We start from the raw sequence: 12,443 nt of genomic DNA on the forward strand, positions 1-12,443 counted from the left end.
ATTAATAAAAGTGCATGACACAGGTGGCAGAGATTGCAGTAGAAAGATTGTATATCACTGTGTGTGTGTGTGTGTGTGTGTGTGTGTGTGTGTGTGTGTGTGTGTGTGTGTGTGTGTGTGTGTGTGTGTGTGAGTGAGTGTATGTTCATAGTACAGGTGGCAGTGTACAGTAGTACTAGTATGTGCTACAGGTGATGGTTTTCAGCAGTACTAGTACATGGTACAGGTGATGTGTACAGAAATAACTAGTATATGGTATAGGTGATAATGTACAGCACTACATGTCCATGGTACAGGAAGTAGTGTACAGAAGTACACATACATAGTATAGGCATCAGAGTGTAGCAGTGTAGGTATATGCAGAGACAGCAGAATTTGTACTAGTAAACGTAGGGTACCCATATGTATTTATGGTACAGATGACTGTGTCCAGTTGTATAGGTACATGTTACAGCTGATTGTAACTACACTGCTGTACACTTGTGACAGCATACAGTAGTATAGGTACATGCTACAGGTAGAATAGACTGCAGTAGGACAACGGTGTAACAATGTTTGTTCATAGTACAGGTGATTGTCTGGTCTTTAAAGCAGTACTTAGCTGCAGGTGGAAATGAACAGTAACACCAGTGTAGATTACACATCGTATGGAGGTAATGAAGTAGAGAACCAGCTTAATAGTGATAGTGTAGAACAGGACAGATCTATGGTGCAGATGGCATAGACTGTGCTACAGTATCTGGTCACGGTACAGGTGATAGTGTGCAACACAGAAGTTAAGACATGCAGGTGATTGTGTATGGTAGTGCAAGTATGTGATGCAGGTGACAGAGTTACAAGTGATAGTGTACAGCAGTCCAGGTACATGGTGCAGGTGCCAGGTAGTGCAGTAGGGAAGGTGTTTAAAGGTGTCCATTCATGATACAAATTATGGTGTACAACAGGACAGGTACCTAGTGCATGTGGCAGGCAGTAAAGTATAGAACCTGTAACAGTGTCTGTTTATGCAACAGGAAGTAGTGCACAATGGTACAGGTAATAGTCTACAGGATTATCTGTACCTGGTGCAAGTGGCACAGGATGCAGCGAGAAACCGGTACAGGTGGCAGAGAGTAGTATGTAGCAGCATAGGTTCATAATGCAGGTACAACAGTACGGGTATATGTTACAAGTGGCAAAGAATGCAGTAGAAAAGCTGTGTAACAGTGTACATTCAAGGTATGGGTGATAATGTACAGCACTAGAGTTACGTGGCACAGGTAATAATGCACAGTACTACAGGTACATGATGTAGATGGCACACAGTTTATGGAGTAGAAAGCATGTGTAACAGTCTTCATAGTACAGCTGATAGTATCCAGCAGTACAAGAGCATGTTACAGGTAGTAGTGAACAGCATTGCAGGTACATTACACAGATAGTAGTGTACAGCAGTATAAATTTATGGTGCAGATGGCAAAGAGTACAGCTGGAAGTTTGTTTAGCAATGCTTGCTCATGGTACAAGTGATAGAAGGTGCATGATGCAGCTTGATAGCATACAGCAGAACAGGTGCATGGTGCAAGTAGCACAGAGTGCAGTAGGGAACCTGTGTAACAGTGCTTGTTTGTGGCACAGGTGATAATGTGCAGCAGTACAGGTGCATGTTACATGTTATGTGTAACAGTATAGACTTAAGACAGTTGGAGAAACAGCTGTGTAGATCTTTTTCACCCTTGCAGGTTGTAGGTAAGTTGTTAGGTAGACCAATCAGGAGGCCTGACTATTAACTAAGGCATGTGGATTACAATGATGTAGCAGTAGAGACTAAGATGCGAGTATTAGGACCCCAATATGTTACTCATCATTGAAAACTGAATATCTGAGATACCACAAATAGGTGCATCCATGTACAGGGATGGCAAGGAAAGGTCCAATGGAGTATTTTGAATTGTTTGATAAACTTTGGTAGGTGGCAGTTTGGGGCGACACTTCTCTTGGCTGCTGTGGATATAAAGTTGCAGTGGTTGTATAAACTGAGGGTTAGGAGAAATTAAAGTCTCACAAGAAGTATATACTATGAGTTTGTTTTGTGATCTTCTCTGAGAGGAAGAAGAGTTGGCATTACATGTGGCTGAGGATTTAGTTTGTAATCATGTTTCTTACGACTTTGTAGATCCCAGGAAGTGAACAGGAAGTGAATATCAGGTAGTTAGGGACAGAGCACTGACTTAACTCATTTGCAGCATTGTATTTATTTATATTAATTTGCCTCCTGTTTATGGCAGTAAAACTGTATGCATGCTTTTTGCAGGCTGAGAATTATGGGAAAGTATCTGCCAAGCTTAGAAATGTGGAACTTATTAAAAAGAGTTCTGTTGGAAAAGAAAGAAAAAGGGAGTTTTGTATGGAGGGCTCAGTGCCTATTGCAGGCTTTAATAAAATATAGAGCCAGTTTAAGTAGGAAGTAAGGACTGTTTTCCTTATGTGAGCTTTTATATTTAAAATCATTATAATTCAGAATGTTTTAACCATAGAAAAGCAGCTGCCAGAAATGATTCCAGAAATTCAAACTTGTGTATTGGGTCTAAATACATTTTAACGTGGTGCCAGAAAAAGAAAAACTCCAAAATTTGTAGTATCTTTGTTATAAAGACTGCTGATATTTAAGTATTATTTTATTTGTATATTAATAAGCTGGCTAAGTAAACTGGTCTTCATTTAATATTTTCAGCTATTTCCCATGTAATGAAGGCAAGTGTAAATACATGCAATACATATGGACAGTTAGAGTTGTTATTCAAGGGTGCAGTTATGTTACTTGTCCATCAATAACTACTGTAAAGGAAAGCTCCACCTTCTATTACAGTTTAACTCAATTCTTAGGTTTCTATTCTCCCTACAGTATGGTTCATGTGTTGTGTAGTACAAGAAATCTGCTTGTACTTTTGAATTTTTTTTATTTCCTTGCATTGGAATAATTTTTTTTTATTTTACATTTGTTTACCAGGAAAGTCCGACAGGGACAGAGCCCATTTTCAGTGGAGGCCCAGGGAGAAATGCTCCAGATGCATGTCTTTGGAATGTGGGAAGAAACCAGAACACCCACAGGAAACCCACATGAACGCAAGGAGGACATGCAAACTCTACACAGAAGGCACCAGAGCCAAGAATCGAACTAGAGAACCTCTTGCTGTGAGGTGACAATGCTAACTGCTGCACCATGCCACCACCTTAATCAAAGGAAAGGAAAGCCCACCTACATTTTTTAAGCTTACCTTCTCCTATACTTTACAGAGGAATTTGTCTCCACATGCATGACATATCATAGACACAGTTAAGTATGATGTTTACCCTGTCAGGTACTGCTGTCAATATTGAATGGGCAGTTAATCCTGTTAATATAAGGAACACAGCAAGTGATATTAAAAAAGACAGAAAGCTGTGGAACTGTTTCACACTGTTTTTGTTGCAGAGGGGAGGAGAACTTAATGCTTCCCTTTCATAGCAAAACAAAGCAATTGTATCAGTCATGGGTTTAAAGGCAGTTGTCACCTCTTCTGACAAATTTACATAAGCAGCAACAAAGTATTGAAATGCTAACTTTTAAATGTTGGTTATTTATAATAGTTTATATTTTAAGATAACTTAAATGTAGTATCAAAGATGTAGTATCAAAGGTTTCTGTGACATTTAGAGGAAAGTCAGAAAATATATATTTTTTTGTAAAATAGCTGCACATTTACCATTTTCAAGGCCTCTCTCCCACACACACAGGACAGAACTGCAGAAACTCTAAGTAGCAACCCTGTCAGCACTGATAATGTCCATAAAAAGGTCTTTTATGCTTTTTTGTGACTTCCTTCCAGAGGGGATGCATATCTGGTACACGCAGATCCATGGTAAGGGATTCCCACTGACTTTGAGTCAGTCCTTATATTGTTAAAGTGCATGAGCATGTTGTAGTCTACAAACGAAATGTGACCATTGATGGCAACTATAATATACAAATGAATTTACTTTAACGTATGTTTACTATGTGCTCTTGCATTAAAAAGATTCAGAAAAGGAAATCAGAAGTACTTAACTGTGTTTAAATGCACATGCATACGCTCACACACACACACACACACACACACACACACACACACACACACACACACACACGAATATACAAAAACACTTACACACATGCATCACTACTAAAAGAAGTTATTGTCTAACCAAGATTACAAGGTCACTTCACAAAAATAGTATATTTTGATCCTGGTTGAAAAATTTAAATAAGATTATAAAAGCTAACTGTTCTAGCGAGCTCAAGCAAAATGTTCCTGCACTAACAGCTCAACTTACAGCAGGAAGAGACATTTAATGTATTAAACTAACCTTTCTGTTTAGTGTGGCTGTTTTTGTGTTGTGCACACCGCAATCAGGCTCTACCCGCTTCGTTCGCCCTTGCTCCGCTCTGGTTCACTCCGCTCCCATACTATAACCCCATTTCCCACCCACCCCCAAACTATGCCTACATTTATTTAATCGTAACCACTCCCATAACCCCCTCCATCCAATCACCCAACTACTTCCCTGTTACATCACATCATAACTAATTACAAATCTCATTTATATCATAAGCTCTAGCTACATAATATTAGCCCACCCATTCCTCCAATCTTACCCTAATAAAAATTCCATCAACATAAAATTAACACAAATGCACATAATCAAAACCCCAACTCATCAAAATGTGTAATATGCATCTCTGCAACTGTTTGTACACTATTACACAACTTCTCACCTGAAGTATTCTCAAAATCATAACTTCAAACAGAATGCTGCCATATTATATTACCACCCTTATAATCCTATCATCTGCAGCACATCTTACATCATATCATATATTTATTTTAATTTACATTTGTTTACTGGGAAAGTCCGACTGGAACTAGGTCCATTTACAGCGGAGGCCCGGGGAGAAAAGCTCCACAACAACAGTTTTATACAGTGTTTTATCTATATATATCTATATATATATATATATATATATATATATATATATATACAATCAAAAAATATTTCATACAATAGATCTATCCAGGCAGGTTTGCATTTCACAAAGAGGACCATGGATGTCGGTTATTTGGGAAGGAAAAGAAAACAAGAGATATACTGATTGTCTGATGCAATCAAAGTGAAATCACAGAAGGCAATATAGTAGGAAAAAGCTGAAAGTAGTCCTGCTCTAGGAGTTTTTGAAGTACTGAGTATTGGGCATAGTGAGCAGTGATAGAAAGGAGAATAGAAGAAATGGAGAAGATTAGGAAAGCATTTATGTAAGGACAGAGCCATGACTGCAAGTGGTGTGGCTTTAGGAAAGCATTTATGTAAGGACAGAGCCATGACTGCAAGAGGTGTGGCTTGAGTGATTCTTTGAATAGTGAGATAGATGTTGCTGAGGATATATTTTGGGGGAGCTTATTCCATTCCTTAGCGATGGTATGAGAGAAGAGGGCTTTCCCTGCAGTGTTGTTGGCTTTGGATATACAGAGCAGGGTCTTGTTTGATGAGCATAGAGGACGGTTTGCTGAGTATTGGTTTAGTAGTTGGTTTAGGGCTGGTGTTTTGTGGGGATTCTTTAGTATGTTGAAGGTGAGCACTAGTTGGTGATACCTAATTAGCTGAGGGAGTTCTAACCATTGTAGGTGTTTTAAGGGAAGACAGTGATGACTTCTAAAAGTGGAGTTATTGGCAAATTTTGCAATCTTATTGTAGCATGATTCTAGTTTGTCTAGGTCTGTTTTCCCGATGTGAATTAGGATTGGTGATGCATATAGTAGGGTAGACAAGAGGTGGGTTTGGGCTAGGGTGATTCGCGCTTGGTCTGATAGAAACTGTTTGTGTTTGTATAAAGTTCCTAATTTTTTATGAACCTTTTTAATGGTTTGAGAGATGTGGACACTGAAGTTAAGATCCTGATCTATTTCAACACCAAGTAGCTTAGTATGGGGGGAGAGAGAGATTAATTTGCTGTTGTTGGAGGTGATGGTGAAAGAAAGAGGTGTGGTTTTGTATTTGTTGGGGGTGAATAGAAGTAATTTGGTCTTCTTGGGGTTTAGAATAAGGTGGATATCAGTAATCCATTTTTCTACAGAGCAGAAGGATTCTTGGGTAAGTTTCTGAAGAGTGGTTATGGTTGGGGCTGAGCAGATTAGGGTTGAGTCATCTGCGTACTGTATAAGTGATGCATGCAGGGTGGAGGTATGTAGTTTGTGGTGAAAATGGTAAATAATAAAGGACCTAGTATTGACCCTTGTGGAACACCTACAGTAGTTGGTAGTAGTGGTGATAGTATGCCTTGCCATTTTACTGACTGAGTTCTATCAGAGAGATAGTTTTTGAACCAGGAAGTAGCAGAGGGGGCAAAGGAGATGGCGGTTAGAGTGTCTATAAGTAGGTTGTGTGAGACCATGTCAGATGCCTTAGATAGATCTAAGAATATTGCTAATATGAAGTTGTTGTTGTTTCTAAGCTGGTTAACCTGGTTGGTAAAGGAGAGAAGAGCAGTAGTTGTACTATGGTTTGGGCGGAAGCCATGCTGTGTGAGGGAGAGGAGATTATGTGAGGTTAAGAAGTGCATCACCTTGGTGTGAATACATTTCTCCAGGAGCTTGGAAAGGGGGGATAAAATAGCAATGGGGTGGTAGTTTGATAGCTCATAGGAGTTGCCGCCTTTGTGTAGGGGTATTATGTATGACACTTTCCATAGTTGGGGGATGTAGGCTTCCTGTATGGAGCGGTTTATAAGAAGTGAGATGGGGTAGACTAGGGATTCTGTGGCTAATTTTAGGAAAGTAGTGGGTTGGCCATCTGCTGCGAGAGTGGTGGGTTTTAGTTTTGAGAGTATTTATTTTACTGTGGAGGTTGGTATGAGTGAGAGGGTAAAGGGGGTATATTAATGTGATCTATAGTTGGGGTGAGTATGGGGTTATTGTTGGATAGCTGGGTAGATAATGATAGAATAGAGTCTGTGAAATGATGGTTAAACTGGGCAGCTATGCTGTCATTATCATTGTTGTTGTTGGGAGCCCGGGGTTGTAGTTTGGCCGGGTTTTAGAAGGGAATTTAAAGCCTGCCAGAACTTTTTGGAGTTTTTGGAATGTTTGTTTTGGATCCCTAGGAAGTAGTTTTGTTTGTCCATTTTTATTTGTTTTTTTGCCTGGTTCCGGAGTTGTTGATATATTTGTTTATCTTGGTTGGGGTTATTCTTTTTCCCAGTTCTTCCAGGCATTATCTCTGACTTTTAGTAGTACTTTTGTTGTCCTATTTAGCCAAGGGGCATAGTTAACCTTAATTCTATGTTTCCTGATGGGAGCTAGTATGTTTAGCATTTTCATAAAAGTATTATTGAAATATTCAACTGCCTGGTCAAATGGTAGGGTTTGTAGTGGGTGACATTTACTTTGTTGTAGCATACTGTTAAGGATTTGTGGGTTTACCTTGTGCTCATTTCTGGTCTCCTTATATAGTATAGGTTTGGGTATGTTTACTTGTCTACAAAGGAGGAAAGTGGGGCAGTGGTCACTCAGTATATCAGGTAGGCAGCCCACATGATAATTTTCTTTGGGGAGGTTAACTAAAGTCCAATCGAGAATGGAGAGTTTATTGGATCTTTTGTCAACTCTGGTGGGTTCTTGGATTAATTGTGAGAATCCAAATAAGTTTACAGGATTGTTGGCATTGCAGGCTAGCCAGTCTAGGTTTAGGTCTCCTAGCAGGATGGTTTCCTGGGGCAGGTTGATTGTAGCCCATTGCAACATATCCTCTATTACAGGTGAGTTATTACCTGGAGGAACATAACTGCAGAGAATGTTGATAGCAGGATGGTTTCTTGGGGTAGGTTGATTGCGGCCCATGGTAGTATCTCCTCTATTACAGGTGAGTTACTACCTGGAGGAACATAACTACAGAGGATGTTCATAGCAGGATGGTTTCTTGGGGTAGGTTGATTGCGGCCCATGGTAGTATCTCCTCTATTACAGGTGAGTTATTTCCTGGAGGAACATAACTACAGAGGATGTTCATAGCAGGATGGTTTCTTGGGGCAGGTTGATTGTAGCCCATTGCAACATTTCCTCTATTACAGGTGAGTTATTTCCTGGAGGGATATAACTGCAGAGGATGTTGATAGCAGGATGGTTTCTTGGGGCAGGTTGATTGTAGCCCATTGCAACATATCCTCTATTACAGGTGAGTTATTTCCTGGAGGAACATAACTGCAGAGGATGTTGATATCAGGATGGTTTCTTGGGGTAGGTTGATTGCGGCCCATTGTAATATCTCTTCTATTACAGGTGAGTTATTTCCTGGAGGAATATAACTACAGAGGTTTCTTGGGGTAGGTTGATTGCGGCCCATGGTAGTATCTCTTCTATTACAGGTGAGTTATTTCCTGGAGGAACATAACTGCAGAGGATGTTGATATCAGGATGGTTTTTTGGGTAGGTTGATTGCGGCCCATTGTAATATCTCTTCTATTATAGGTGAGTTATTTCCTGGAGGAACATAACTGCAGAGGATGTTGATAGCAGGATGGTTTCTTGGGGCAGGTTGATTGTGGCCCATAGTAGTATCTCCTCTATTACAGGTGAGTTATTACCTGGAGGAACATAACTACAGAGGATGTTGATATCAGGATGGTTTCTTGGGTAGGTTGATTGCGGCCCATTGTAATATCTCTTCTATTACAGGTGAGTTATTTCCTGGAGGAATATAACTACAGAGGATGTTGATAGCAGGATGGTTTCTTGGGGTAGGCTGATTGTGGCCCATGGTAGTATCTCCTCTATTACAGGTGAGTTATTACCTGGAGGAGCATAACTGCAGAGGATGTTGATTCTCTTTTTGTTTTTGACGGAGATAATGGAGCCTAATGTTTCGGAGTTGCCAAAAATGGGAAGTGGGGTTTTAAGGGGTTGGAGGTTGTGTGTTTTTAAATAAGATTGCAACTCCGCCACCCTTTTTGGTATTTCTGTCTTATCTTAGAATGTTATAACCAGGGGGGAGAATTTCTTCATTTTGGGTGGTGGGTTTTAGCCAGGTTTTAGTTATGGTTAGTATATCTGGTGAGCAGTGGGCTATGAATGCAAGTAAGTCCTGTAGTTTGTTGGATATACTTCTTGAGTTTAGGTTAATAATAAGTAGGTCTGTTTCCTGTTTGTGGAAGAGAATTTCATAGCTTGGGCCTGGGTTTGGGTGTATGTCTCCTGAGATTAGTAGCCATCTTTTGAGGAATAACTTGAGTTTGATTGTGTGAGCTAGGTCTGTATGATGTCTAGCTGCTGTTATTCTATGGGGAGATAATGTGGTGTGTGGTTTGTGTATATAATATAATGAGCTACTATTAAATAGTGTAGGGCAGATTATAATGTTTGTATGTGTATGTATGTGTGTGTAGGTATGTGTTATGTGGAAGGTAGTGTTTAATGGTATGATAGCATGTTTGGATGTGGTGTAGGCTAGAGTAGTGAGAGTTAGTAGTAGTAGTGGTAGTATGCCTTGCATGATATGTCAGGGATTAGTAGAGGAGATGGATGTATGTAGGAGGGTGTGGTAAGAGAGTGGGAGTGGATATGGCAATTGAGGGAAGGTGATAGGTTGTAAAAGTAGGGGTGTGACTATTAGCAGTATAAAGGTATGACCACTGGGGGTGTGTGGGAATTGGGGGCAGGGTATACATAACTAAAAAATGTAACAACTAACACCCACACAACTCAATTCACCTATTCAGCACCTACAAAACCCATAATCATTTTAATATCATCCTCACTATACAGTAATACATGTGTTTAATCAACTTAACCACACTGTATTTCCAATACAAACCCCTCCCCAAAATATGATAATTTTTTCTCTAAAATCCTTAAGACCAAAACACACACAGTATGTAAACTAACTCTTAGCAGGGACATCAACCCTAAACCTGGCCCTAATAACAACATAACCCATCATCATCAACAAACCACAAACCAGTCCCATTTCACACTAAATTTCCCTAGGAAAGGATCTGATCTTCTGTTATTAAACATAAACATCAAGAGTATTGTAAACAAAATTCAAGAGCTCCATGCCAGTCTCTCCCTGTATGCACCAGACATTGCTGTAATAACTGAAACCTGGCTAAAAAAGGAAATTAATGACAATGAAATCCTGCCTCCTGGATAAAACATTCACAGGATTGACAGGAAGGGCAAAAGAGGAGGTGGCATAAACATTCTATTTAAAAACAAACTGATTCTAGAAACCATTGAACAAAATACCACCGACTTTAATAATGCTGAAGTTATTTGTACTAAAATTAAAGAATAATTGGTACCTACATATCTCCAGGTTATAAGCTTTCCACTTTAGAACACATACTCCACTAGTCTTCAAAATTTCTACCCCAAGAGACTATAATTATGGGCAACTTTAACATAGGTTAGTATAACTACAATACCCAAAACCCTACTAGTCATATCAACCGCCACTTTCTTTCACAAATAACTCACACCAGAGCTGACAAAACATGAAACAGGCAATCCATCTTAGACTGGATACTAACAAGCAGACACTCTGTCTCTTTACATGCTGGATGTCTACCAGACAGTCTCAGCAACCATCTGCCAACCTATTTTCTTAGGCACTGAATAAATACACTAAAACAAATAAAGTACTATCAAATTAGGAACAAAAGAAACTTTAAAACCTAACACTTCTTATCCACCCTTAAACTCTCTAATTTGGAGCCACTCAAACACCCCCATCAAAGATGCCATACAATACTTCAACTCTACCTTCCTAAATATTCTGAACAAACAAGCCCCTTCTAGAACATTAAGAATCAAATCAAACTATACTCCATGGCTAACCAAAGAAACTAGGCCAATGCTAAAGTTAAGAGATAAAGCTTGGGAACTTATAAAAACAAATCTCAGTCATCTAGGCAGGCATTCCAAGAACTAAACAAAAAGCCAAAAATAAACAAATAAAACAATACAAACTAAACTACTACTACAACATTCAAGCTAGACACCAGAAACCCCCTCAAAAGTTTTGGTCAGCTACAAATAACATCGTACAACATGGAAATTCCAGCACCTCCCCACCACAACCATCAGCAATACAGACACCATAGCAATCCAATTTAATACATAGTTCACTGAAACTATCTTAGTTCTGTCAAACTCCAGCTGTTGTACTCCTCCAAAAACTCCCTCTGTGTTAAACACTGATAACAATACCTTCTGCTTCCAACCCATCCCAGCCAGCACTATTACAGAATATCTTAACAAACTCAAGCCAACCACCTTACCAGCTGACAACCTACCAGCATAATATCTCTGATTAGATGCCAAATCAATTTCCTACCCAGTATCCATCCTAATTAACCGATCCATTGCTGAGCATCAAGTCCCAGCAATATGGAACATTTACCACATCGTCCCACTCCATAAAGGGAGCAAATCAAATGAACTATATAACTATAGGCCAATAGCTATCTTGTCAGCTCTCTCCAAAATCCAGGAGAGATGCAGTCATTTACAAATTATGCCCTATCTCTTAACTAATAGACTTCTGTCCCAAACCCAACATGGATTTTGTCCATTCCACAATATTACCTCTGCACTAATAAGCTTTACTAATATAATCAATCAGCATAGAAACAATGTTAAATTTGTCTCCTCTGTCTTTTTAGATCTTTCTAAAGCTTTTGATACCGTCTCTCACTATAAGCTCATTCATGCCCTCTCAGAACTAAAACTTAGTCATTCTGCTCTTGAATAGTTTAAGGGCTACTTAACAGGGCACCAGCAAGCTGTTAATTGGCACATGACCTATCACCTCTACTACCTGTTTCTTCAGGACTCCCACCAGGATCTATCCTTGGTCCCCTTCTCTTCACAATATTTACCAACAATCTACATACTGCTACCCTACATGCATCCCTTGTCCAGTACACAGATGATTCCACATTGATATGTGCCACCCCATTCCTACAGCAGTTACAACTCATAACACAACAATCTTTCTCAGCAGTAGAATCGTGGTTAGTGGATACACAGCTCATATTAAACCCAAATAAGAACAAACTCATGATCTTCTACCACACCATACCTGCAGATCCCCCCATCATTCAATATCATATCTTCAAATAACACCATTTCTCCAGTAACCCAGACAAAACTTCTGGGTGTTGTCATTGACAACACCTTAAAATTTGACATTCATGTAGCCCAGACAATAAAATAAGTACACAAAAAAACTGGGAACTTTATATAGGAACAAACAATATTAACAAATCACACAAAAGCCACCATTAGCAGAGCACATTTGGTCTGTACTTTCCTTTATGCCTCAGCAGTAATGGAAAACAAGGAAAACAGACTTGGTTAAACTAGACACATGTTACAATCAAATTGCTAAGTATG

The 12,443-nt window shown here is 39.4% G+C and overlaps 1 protein-coding gene across 1 annotated transcript in view; it reads left to right on the top strand.

Annotated features, from left to right (window-relative positions):
- LOC122798698 (zinc finger protein 260-like) overlaps positions 1-12,443 on the top strand; it is a 196,371-nt gene that overhangs the window by 32,782 nt on the left and 151,146 nt on the right. The gene's annotated exons all lie outside the window — the stretch shown is intronic.

This window comes from Protopterus annectens, chromosome 3.part1 (assembly GCF_019279795.1).
Source record: "Protopterus annectens isolate FY-2018-M chromosome 3.part1, PAN1.0, whole genome shotgun sequence".
Classification (NCBI taxonomy): domain Eukaryota; kingdom Metazoa; phylum Chordata; order Ceratodontiformes; family Protopteridae; genus Protopterus; species Protopterus annectens.